Raw genomic sequence first — 11,453 nt, 5'->3', positions numbered from 1 at the left:
TCGGGTGAAGCAGATTGCCTTCCCTACTGTGAGGGGGCCTCATCCAATCAGTTGAAGTCCTGGACAGAACAAAAGATTGCTCCCCTGCTCCCTCCCCCTTCAGCCCCAGCAAAAAGGAATTCTACCTGCAAATGGCCTGTGGGTTTATACTGCAGCGTCAGCTCTTCTGCAGCCTGCTGGTCTACCCTGCAGAGTTTTGCCAACCTCCATGATTATGTGAGCCAGTTCATTAAAATTCCTCTCTACACACACACACACACACACACACACACACATAGACACACACGGACACACACAGACGTAGGCCTACAGACATTCCACAGACACACACACGGACACACAGATATACAGACACACACAGACACATAGACACACATGGACACACACAGACATGGACACGTGTACACATACACACAGACTCACACACATGAACACAGACATATAGATACACACAGACACACAGATATGGACACACGGACACATGCTGACATACAGACACACACACACACACACACACACACACACACACAAATCTTGTTGGTTCTGTTTCTCTAGAGCCCCTGACAAATATACCTTCTCTTGACCTGGTTTAGTTTCTTAATTTATAAGAGGATGGAAGAAGATGACTTCCAAGATTTCTTTTCACAGTGTGAGAAGTTATTTGGGTCACAAACAGCTGGATTTGGACTTGGGATGTTGTCTAAGATGCCTCAAGCTGTCCTTTGGGAGGATGGGGTAGGAGAGGGAGGGGGCCTCGTGAGGAAGGTGGAGGCCCAGGGCTCAGTTTAGAGCGGTGATGGCCCGAGGAGGGGCGGTCCATGTAGAGGTGTCTGTGGGTACCTGGACTGTGGCTGTCACAGGACGGAAGGAGCACAGAGGGATGTTAACAGGTACAGGATGGAGAACCTTTGTGCTGGGTCCTGGGTTCTGCTCCCAGTGGGAGGAACAGGTTTCCCAGGCTGGGGCCCCAGAGGTGTGCCTTACAGCTGGGGGTCCCCACTTGACTGAAGTGATGCTGCCTCCTGACCGTCCCTGAGATGGTGGTCACAGCCCACTTCCTCGCCAGGTGCAAAAACTGGACAGGGGACTTCCCTGGTGGTCCAGTGGTTAAGACTCCAAGCTCCCAATCCAGGGGGCCCGGGTTCCATCCCTGGTCGGAGAACTATATCCCATAAGCTGCAACTAAAGATCTTGCAAGCTAAACTAAAAAAGAAACAATCCCCCAGACGACAATGAAGATCCTGCATGCAGCAACTAAAACCCAGCAAAGTCAAATAAATGAATAAGCTGGACAGACAATTCTGGAATGTTTCCCGTGTCCGCAGATGAATTTTGAGTGTCGAGTTCTTTCACGGGACCAGCTCTCAACCAGCCTGAGTCTGTTCCTCAGAGCCGGAGGCTCAGGTGGGAGGTTGGAGCTGGAGGAGTTGATCGTGATTATTCCCTTTGTTCTACTGACAGCACTAATAGCTGTTCGCTGATGCTGGTTTCACGTTTGTCCATCCAGTAGGGAGCCCTGGGCCCCATGTAATCATTAAACTCAAAATTCATTAACATTACTGCTTGGAGAACACTCTTGAGAGTCCCTTGGACTGCAAGGAGATCCAACCAGTCCATCCTAAAGGAAACCAGTCCTGAATATTCATTGGAAGGACTGATGCTGAAGCTGAAGCTCCAATGCTTTGGCCACCTGATGCGAAGAACTGACTCACTGGAAAAGATCCTGATGCTGGGAAAGATTGAAGGCGGGTGAGGGGGATGACAGAGGATGAGACGGTTGGATGGCATCACCAACTCAATGGACATGAGTTTGTGTAAACTCCAGGAGTTGGTGATGGACAGGGAGGCCTGGCGTGCTGCAGTCTATGGGGTCTCAAAGAGTCGGAGATGACTGAGCGACTGAACTGAACTGAACAGTACATACAAATAAATGTTTAAGTCTTCAGTCGCACTAGGTACATTTTGAGTCCTCAGTAGCCGCCTGGAGGTCGTGGCCGCCTTGTTGGGCAGTGCAAGTGTGGACCATTTCTGTCACCACGGAGAGTTCTCAAGGACAGCGAGGCTCTAAGTGTCAGGCTTTGTACACCTCATCTCAGTCCTCCTACAGGGTTTTGGGGTGGGAATGATTACCCCCATTGTTCAGGTGAAGATACTGGAGCCTAGGCTAAATAACTGGTCCCAAAGCACAGCTCCTAAGTGACAGAGGCGAGAACTCAGACTCTTTCTCTCAGAGTCTCGTGGAGCCCAGAGGAACCCGCTGTTTGGACTTGCCGGCCAGCAGGTCATGGTGAGTCTTCCATTGCTGTGGGCCAAGGATGGAAGCCAGGTGAGAAGAAGGGGAGTTGGGAGGGTGGGAGTGGAAAACAGGGGCTCTGGAAGGGCGCAGTATTCAAGCACGTCCAGTGCAGCTTGGGGAGTCAGGCGACGGCGCTGTGTCCCTGGGGCGTGCAGTGTGAGGTCAGTCATCTTGGCTGGGGGGACTGCAGGGGAAGGGAGAAAGCTGAGATTCAAGGCTTTGGAGAGTGAATGGGAGGCAAGGGAGAGAAGGGAAACGGAAGGGGAAGCTACCAAGAGATGTGGATCAGAACACCAAGGATGTTTTCAGGGTGAGGAGGCTTGACCCTGGTGATGGATGAAGGTAACTCCTGTCTCCAGGGACCAGGCTGGGAGTAACTTGTGGGCAGTGGTGGAGGTGGTGGGCGAACCCCAGTGACCCTGAGACCCACACTCTGCCTGAACAGGCAGCTGTCACAGGTCCCAGGCGACTGTGGCTAGGAGGCCATGTTACCTTTCCGTTGCCAGATTCCAGACATCTGCATTTTTATGTGAAATGTCCCCGATTTATAAACATTTAAAAGCAACACAATTACTCCCTCCATAAGAAGCACATCACAGAGGGTGCTTCCCCTCCAGAGAAGCGTGAATGTAGTCAGTGCCACAGAACCAACCATACACTTAAAAATGGTCAGAATGGTAAATTGTGTGTTCTTGGATTGTACCTGCATGTAAGCACAGACAGGCACACACACGTCTTGAGGCCACTGTGGCTGCGAGTCTGTGTTCCTCAGCTGGGGCATAGAGCCTTACCGTTGGCCGAGCAGTAGGGACCTGCCACCCAAGCAACCCCCTCCCCCCCCACCGCCCCGGAACAGCTAAGTCAGGGTGTTTCGGGGATCGGGGAGGGGACCCAGGCATCAGCCTTATTGAAAATGAACAGGTGATTCCCATATGTAGGCAACACTGAGAGCCTCTGGTGTAGAAGATGAGATCAATGGAGGATAAAGACCCTGACAAGATGGGAAGGAATCCCAGAAGACCCCAGGTGTTGGGAATCCCTCTGCTTCTGGGACTGGAGGGGCCAAGTGAAGATATGCGCAGATTCTGTTCGTTATTTACTGTATTAAAATTCTGTTTATATTGGAGTATAATTTATGTATTGGAAAAGTCTCTGATGCTGGGAAAGATTGAGGGCAGAAGGAGAAGAAAGCTTCAGAGGATGAGATGATTGGATAGCATCACTGATGCAATGGACATGAACTTGGACAAACTCCGGGAGATGGTGAGGGACAAGGAGGGCTGGTGTGTTGCAGTCCATGGCGTCTCAAAGACTTGGACATGACTGGGTGACTGAACAACAACATGATTGATTTATAATCCACAATATATTTTAAAAACTCATACAACTTAACAGAAAAGCAAACAACTCAATTAACAAGTGGAAAGAGACTGAATAGACAGTTTTCCAAAGATTTTACAAATGGCCAACAGGCACAGGGAAAGGTGCCCAGCATCACCAGTCACCAGGGAAATTCAAATCAAAACCACAATAAAAGATCACCTCACACCGCTAAGAATGGCCATTGCCAAAAACACAAAAAATGACAGGTGTTGGCAAGGACATGGAGGAAAGGAAACCCTCGTACACTGTTGGTAGGAATGCAAATTAGTGCAGCAACTATGGAAAACAGCATTCAGGTTCCTCAAAAAATTAAAACCAGGACTGTCATATAACCCAGCAGTTGTACTTCTTGGTATTTATCCAAAGGAAACAAAATCTCTATTGTGAAAATGTGTCTGTACCCCAGTGTTCAACGCAGCATTATTAACAAATAGCCAAGTCATGGAAGCAAGTTCATCAGGAGATGAATGGATTTTAACCAAAGTAGGGCATAAATGCCCTCCAGATCTACCCATGGTGTTACAAATCGCAGGATTTCCTTCTTTTTATGATTGAATGATATTCAATTGTGTATTTTCCATTTTATGTTGAAAATAAAGAGCACGAGGCTACTGCTGTCAGAGAACAGAGAGTCAACTTCTTGTGTCAAGTGGAAGGAGCTGTGTACCTGCCTGGCTGCATGGTCACCTGTCTCCGTGTGTCTGCAAATGTCTTCTTAGAAACTGGTATGGGACAGGAGTGTTGTAAAGCAAATGGGCTTCCCTGGTGGCTCAGATGGTAAAGAGTCTGCCTGCAGTGCAGGAGACCTGGGATCTATCTCTGGATCAGGAAGATTGCCTGGGGAAAGGAATGACAACCCACTCCAGTTTGGGAGAACTCCATGGACAGAGGAGACTGGCGGGCCGCAGTACACGGAGTCATGAAGAGTCAGACACGACTGAGCGACCAACACAAGACCTGGGGTGGGGCAGGAGTGTTGTAAGCAAAGGTGTTGTATGTGGTAGTGACCACCTTTTAAGAATTGCTTTACCTTTCAGTGTCTATCCCCACCAGAGCCATCACAGATTCGTTTAGGAGAAAACGGCAAATTAGAGAAATGGATTTGTGAGCAAAGATATCAACCAGGAAAAAGATGAAAGTCTGACTGTACAGAGCCGCTAACAAAGCTTTCAGTGAGCCGATCAAGTCCAAAGAATTTGCTGAATATGGACGGTTATTTCCAAGAATATAATTAACACTTTTCATACCCCAAAATGTTAAAAGTCCATTAATTATCAGCTATTCGAAGAGGGAGACAAAAGACCAGAGGTGTTCCTCAGAGGAGCATTTTTATTAAAGGGAAGTGTATTTATGTGCACTGAAAATTAGAGAGGGCTTTGAATAATTCAGGGGGGAAATGGAAGTTGCATTTCCCCCTTGGATTGAATGTAGTTTCAAGTGATGTAAGCTCCGTGCCTAAAATATTAGTTTAATATAAGAACAAGCCCCTTTCCAGCTTGGAGATGTGGCTCACGCAGCTCCCCTTGTAATCAGAAGCGATTGTTTGTAAAACAGCTTTGCAGTACTTGGATTCAATGGGTTTTTGGACCTTATTCCAATCAAGAGATGCAAATGCCTCCTGTCGACAGTTTCCTCAGCTTAGATGTGTTTGCTGAGGGAGATTTATATTGATTCCCTGTAATTTAAGATGCTCCGCTGGGCCTGTGTTGTGTAATCTTGGAGGCTGGGAGGGTGCCGGGGTGGTGGGGGGGGTGCGGTGCTGCTCGCTGGGTCAGCTGTTGGCTTCAGGAAGGAGGCAAGAGGATCCAGGCAGCCACAGGCAAGTCGTTGCTTGGTGATTGGGGCCTTCAGGGATGAATTCGCTTTGTGCCTAAAACCTCAGAAAGAAGCTTACCAAACTGAGGCCAGGCTAGTGACACCCTTTCAGAAAAGGGATACATGTATACGGAAATGTTAGGGAAGCGCTGGTAGTTCAGGTATGTGGCTAAGACATTAAAAAAAAAAAAATTGGCCTCTGTAACAGAGTTCATCTCCAGCTTCCTGCATCCAGGAAAACACCCTCCCCCCTCCCAGCAACTTCCAGAAGGGGGCAGGAGGAACAGATGTGGAAGAGGCGTGGATTCAGTTTATGGACGATGGGAATGGAGGAGTCAGTGAATCTGGGTCACTGTGTGATGGGGCTTGGGTCTGCTAATCCAGGGACACCTATTTGGGGGCCCACAGGGGCCTGGCAGGGAGTCCCAGTAGGAGAGTCTGCCTGGGAGGACACAGATGGATGTAGCCACCTTGCTCTTTGTGTTGGGGTAACTGTGAGGGGTGGAGATGGGGTGAACCAGGAGCCAGTGCTGCCCCTAAAGAGGGTTCAAAGTTGAGGTGAGAAGAAAAGACAGGGATGTAGAAAATAGTCGTGCCAGGTGGAAAGCGGTAAGGATCCCAAGAGAGGAGCCAAGGAGTACAGAAGAGTTGCGGGCGCCCAGTTCCTGACCGGCAGGGTATGTGGAATGAAGGAGGATGTTAGAGGGCGTGAGCATGATTTCCCTGTTGCTGGTGCAACCCGCGAGGCCCTGGGGATGGACACAGCCTGTGGACCAGAAGGGCTTTTGTGCGATCAGGACACCCGTCTTAGTCCCTCTCTTCCTAGCACCTGGCCACCTTGGCTCAAAGTAGATGCTTGGTACATACGCAGTGAGTGAGTTAATCTGGTTTGGGCAGCAGAGCTCCTTGGACACTGGTGAGGGTTTAGCCATGAGCATAATGTCAGTGGGACCTCCCGGACAGCCCTCCATGGGGTCCAGATGCCTGTGGGAGCTCTCAGAGTGGGTAGTGCCAGCTCTGCGGCCGCAGTGGGGCGAGAATTCACACGCGTGGCTTGGATGGCAGTGCTTGCCCACCCCCCTGTCAGAAATCATGAGGATTTATCTGGGATCCAGCTAAGTTTTATTGAGTGTCTGCTATGCGGAAGGCCTGAAAAAGGGATGTATGATGCTGAAAGGCAAGGACCCTGCCTTGAAGAGCAGCCAGGCTCTGTGAACGAAGTAGGGTGAGGCGGGATGGGAGACAGGCACCTACAGAAGGAACCACGAACCACGGGATCAGAAAGGGCGGAAGTGAGGTGCCCGTGGAGGAAGTGTGGGCTGCTGGCCCGTGGCTCTGCTTACATGGGGAACTTGGTTTCGGCAGGTGTGAACTGTGTATGTTACGGTCTGCGTGTTACAGCTCTCTAGTAACGATACCAGTGTCTTGCAACCCTGCTTCTTCCTGCCCCAGACTAATCTAGTACTGTTAACCTGGTAGACTGCATTCATCCAGGGACCTCTCTGGACTACTGAGACTCTGCTGAGCCCAGACTCCGCTCTCCAGGAACATGCAGCCTGGAGATGGTGTTGGAGAGGAACCGTGCTGAGTCACCTGTTCTTCCAAAAATGAAACTGTTACCGTGTCCTGGCACTTGGCCCGGAGTAACAGCTCCTTATTTTATCTGATGATAGCCAGTTGTTTAAAGATAAGAGTCTGCCCAGGGGACACTTTCACCAGTGCCTTCCTAGGTAGGGAGTTGGTTCCTGGAACAGAGGCTAGAGATTTATTCAGTGTTGATGAGCTGTGCAAATTCTGGAGTGGAGAGAAGGGTGACCACTAAGCAGAGGGGAGGCGGGCCTGGGGCTCAGATGGGCAGAGTGTGGAGCAGGGAAAAGTGGAGGCGCTCAGAGTGGAGTCAGATGCAGACACAGGTCCTCTGTGGTGGATGCTGGTGGGCACCGGCTGGAGCAAACAGTAGCAAAACTCATCCTCAAGTCTGCAGGCAGGACCCCTTCTGTGGCCCTCTCAAGCATGTAGCAGTGGGTCATGCACACGTTTTTACTGCAGTGATGCAATACTACTACCGTTTATTTATTTTTTGGGCTTCCCAGGTGGTGCTAGTGTGAAGAAACTGCCTCCCGATGCAGGAGACATAAGAGATACAAGTTCAATTCCTAGGCTGGGAAGATCCCCTGGAAAAGGAAATGGCAACCTGCTCCAGTGTTCTTGCCTGGAGAATCCCATGGACGGAAGAGCCTGGCGGGGTTTCTAGTCCATGGGGTTGCTCGGTTTCTTTCTCTATATTTTGTCAGTGTTACTTTTTGATTGAGGTGTAGTTGATTTACAGTGTTGTGTTTCAGGTGAACAAAGTGATTCAATTATAGTTATATGTATATAATTATATAATCTTTCTTCAGTCTTTTCCATTATAAGTTATTCTAAGATATTGACTGCAGTTCTCTGTATTTTACAGTAGGTCTTTGTTGTTTATCTGTTTTATGTATAGAAGTGTATATCTGTTAATCCCAGATCTTGTAAAATTTAAACAAATGGAGAAGTCACTCCATAGATCTTTTCAGTGAGTTTGTAGCTTTAGATCTTCACTAAAATCATTAAAATCTTCACATTTTGCTTCAGTTTTCTTTAAATATGCCACACAGAAACAGTAGTTTTAAGATGTTGAACTTTTATTTGATTATAGAAGTAAAAGGCTTAGAAGAAGCAGCTGCCCTCTAGGGTTCTGTGCAACTTTCTTCCCCTTGGGTTTCCCCTAAGTGCCGAACAGGATGTTGCTATTTGCTGCCCAGCAGTCACATCTTTTTCCTCTTTGCTTGTGTAGCCTAACTTTGTTCTAACGTCCTGCCTGCTGGCCACCTGACTCAGTGACTCCTGATGTTGCCATCTAGTCACCAGGGCCCCGTTCCCCTGCCCTTTAAGGGGTAGCCTAGGGGTGCTTCTGGGAAGGTTTCTTTGCTCTTAGAGACAGACAAGGAAGAAGTAGCCTCCCCCTTCACTGGCAAAGAAAGAGCCTGGAGCGTGCAGAACAGTCGCTCAACACAAGCAGGACCGGCAGTTGCCTGTTTCTTACAGGATCTGGCTCCCACCCCGTCCTGTTCTGCTCCTGTCTGAACCAGCTCATCTCCCGGCCTGAGCCCCACCCTTGTTTTCTTTGGTGGCCCATACTGGACCCCTTAATCTTCCTACATCTCTATATTCATTTTGCAGAAGTATAGTCTTTAGAGATTTGGGTAATATATGTATATGTACGAATTATTGTGTGTTTGAAAATGAATATATTCTCATACTTGACTTGATAGTCTATTAAAATATGGAATTCAAGGTGAAAATCATTATTTCTTGGAACGTTAGCATAGCTCCCTGACTTCAGATGCTTGTTGTTACTGTTCAGGGATCTGCCGCCAGTGATTCCATTGATCTGTGACCTGTTTTATCTCCCTGGAATTCTCTTTCTTCTAGGCCCCTGGACGTGCAGGATACTATGGTTTGCAATAGTCTGTTTTCTCAATTAGGTCCTCATTGGGCACTTCTAACCTGGACTCTTCCGTTTTAGTTCAGAAGAGGCCCTAACAGTCATCTGGATCCTATTTCTCTGGTCAGAAGGAGGGTAGTGTGTAAACGTGCCCCCTCAGCCTTGAAGCGTGGCCGGTTCAGAAGAGTAGTCCTGGGACGGGACTTCTGGTCAGGATCCTTCCTGGCTACTGTCTGGACCACACATTAGAGGGGCAGTTAGCATCATAGCTTTGTTTCTTGTGCCTGAAACTTATGCACCCAGGTCATGTATTTAAGAGGATATGATTGTGAATCATTAAATGGAAAGTGACTAATTAGCTTTTCGGCTGTTTTATTGAAAAGATAAGAAGCATGAGACTTATGGTATTTCTTTGAGAGTCTTTGATTAAAATGGATGTTTGAGCAGCTCATGCTATTTAAGAGTGAATTTCTAAACTGTGGTTTTAAATATTTAAAGCATGTGCATTAAAATTCATCCTTACTCAGGTCTGTGCTTTCTGAGAGTGTTTGATTTTTGTTGCTTAAGGAAGTTGTCAGTTTCGATCATCCAGATGTGATGCGTGAAGCCCCCGTGCTATCCCAGAAATGCTTACAGGCCAGCTTTCCACCCTGGGATTGTGAGTTGGGTGCTATTCAGACACATATCACCATGTTGCTCTTTAAGGAAGCATTCTTGAATTTTGTTGGAAATCTTAAGGTTTCTTACTTGTTTTGTTTTGTACTATTTTTCTGCAAGTTTTGGTGAAATGTTGGAGGAATCCTACAAGTCCACTAAAGCAATATTATTCATTCATCTTGATTGTATAGAAGAACCAGTCATTCTCCCCAGCATAGATCATTTATTTTTCTTGTGTGTTTCTAGGCCAAGTTGGTTCCTAACTAAGGAATATATTTTTTTCTTTTTCTATTTATCTTTATTTCTTTATCTCTCCCATAGAGATTAAGACATTCCAAACATGGTGATCAAAATGCCTTATTCATTACATAGTATAACTAAGAGAAATACAGAGACTCTTAACAAAAAGCCTTGGGACTTGAAAGTATATCCCTTTACATTTAATTGGAGTTTTATTTTTTGTAGTCACTGTGCCATTTATTTATTTGCTGTCTGGTTGTTACACACTTTTTTTTTTTTTTTGCTTGTGCTGCCTTGGTGTTAAATATTTAGCTTTATCCTTCTAGGTATCTGGTTCATTTGACAGAAAAAAAGGTTATATGCTTCTGATGAAAGATGAAGAAATGTACCTTCCAGAAAAGACTCAATTTGAAAGAAACCCATTTCCAGTGACCTGGTGCAGGCTGCTGCTTTTTTTAATTTCAAGATCTTTAATCTGGCAGTGACTGTTTTTGAGTTTTTTTTTTTTTTTTAATTGGAGTATAATTGCTTTACAATGTTGTGTTAGATTCTGGTGTACAACAGTGTGAATCCGCTCTATGTATACATGTAGCCCCTCCCTCTGGAGCCTCCGTCCAAAATCCCCCTCCACCCGCTATGTCATCACAGTCCGCCGAGCTGGGCATCCTGTGCTATACAGCAGCTTCCCGTTAGCTATGTTTTACACACAGCAGTGTATCTGTGTCAGTGCTGCTCTCTCAATTCATAAGGGGGGTACCCCCTCCTTACCCCCAACCTGTGCAGGCTTTTGAGCTGCAGGTGATGCTTTCATTATCGCTGATGCTGTGAGAAAGAGTTCTTTCTTCCTTTCAGATAGTAGACAATCCCTGAGGTTTACAGCCTACAGTCCCGCAGATAAACAGGGGTCATATGCTACCCCTGTTGTGAATGCTCAAGTCCATTGCCAGGGTCTAATGTACATGGAAGAGGTCAAGGTTTGCAGCTTTGAGCACCCCTGCGGCTTTGAAATAAACACACTTGGAGAAGCGAGGTTGAGCAGGGTCTGGCAGAGAAGTTTGAGAAAGTGTTGGTCCTGTCTCCCAGTTGTACTTGCAACCCCAACCCCGGCCTCCAGGAAGCATTCTCCCTCCCTACCTGTTCAAGCAGACTTTAGGATTCTCCTGGAACTGCCTGGCCCAGCGTCCACACTGTAGAGCAGACTGAGCCATAGGACACGTGGGAAAGAAAGAAGGGGATGTGTTCCTTGCCTATTCTAGATTCGTTGCGTGTTTCTAGGGTGTGTTGGAATATTCACATAAGCCACTTGTGATTAGAAATGAAGGGAACAAACTTGTGAATATTGCAGCATTATATTAATACTTGGGCAGGTAGATGAATAGGAGAAGATGCTCTAAATTCGAACGAGTGGGTCCTCAGTTGCCCTTCACCTGCCAGGCAGGTGGCATAGGTTGTGAAGCAGCCAGGTTATGAGTTCATAGGCCAGATAGCCCTTGAACGAGAAGAGAGGACATGCCTTGCAAGTGAATGTTGGAGCTCATTTTTTTTTTTTTTTAAATACTGTTCACTCCTCCAACAGCAGTATAACCAAAG

This window comes from Bubalus kerabau, chromosome 12, assembly GCF_029407905.1.
Source record: "Bubalus kerabau isolate K-KA32 ecotype Philippines breed swamp buffalo chromosome 12, PCC_UOA_SB_1v2, whole genome shotgun sequence".
Classification (NCBI taxonomy): domain Eukaryota; kingdom Metazoa; phylum Chordata; class Mammalia; order Artiodactyla; family Bovidae; genus Bubalus; species Bubalus kerabau.
The sequence above is the reverse complement of the archived record's forward strand: the minus strand, read 5'-3'. Positions refer to the sequence as shown.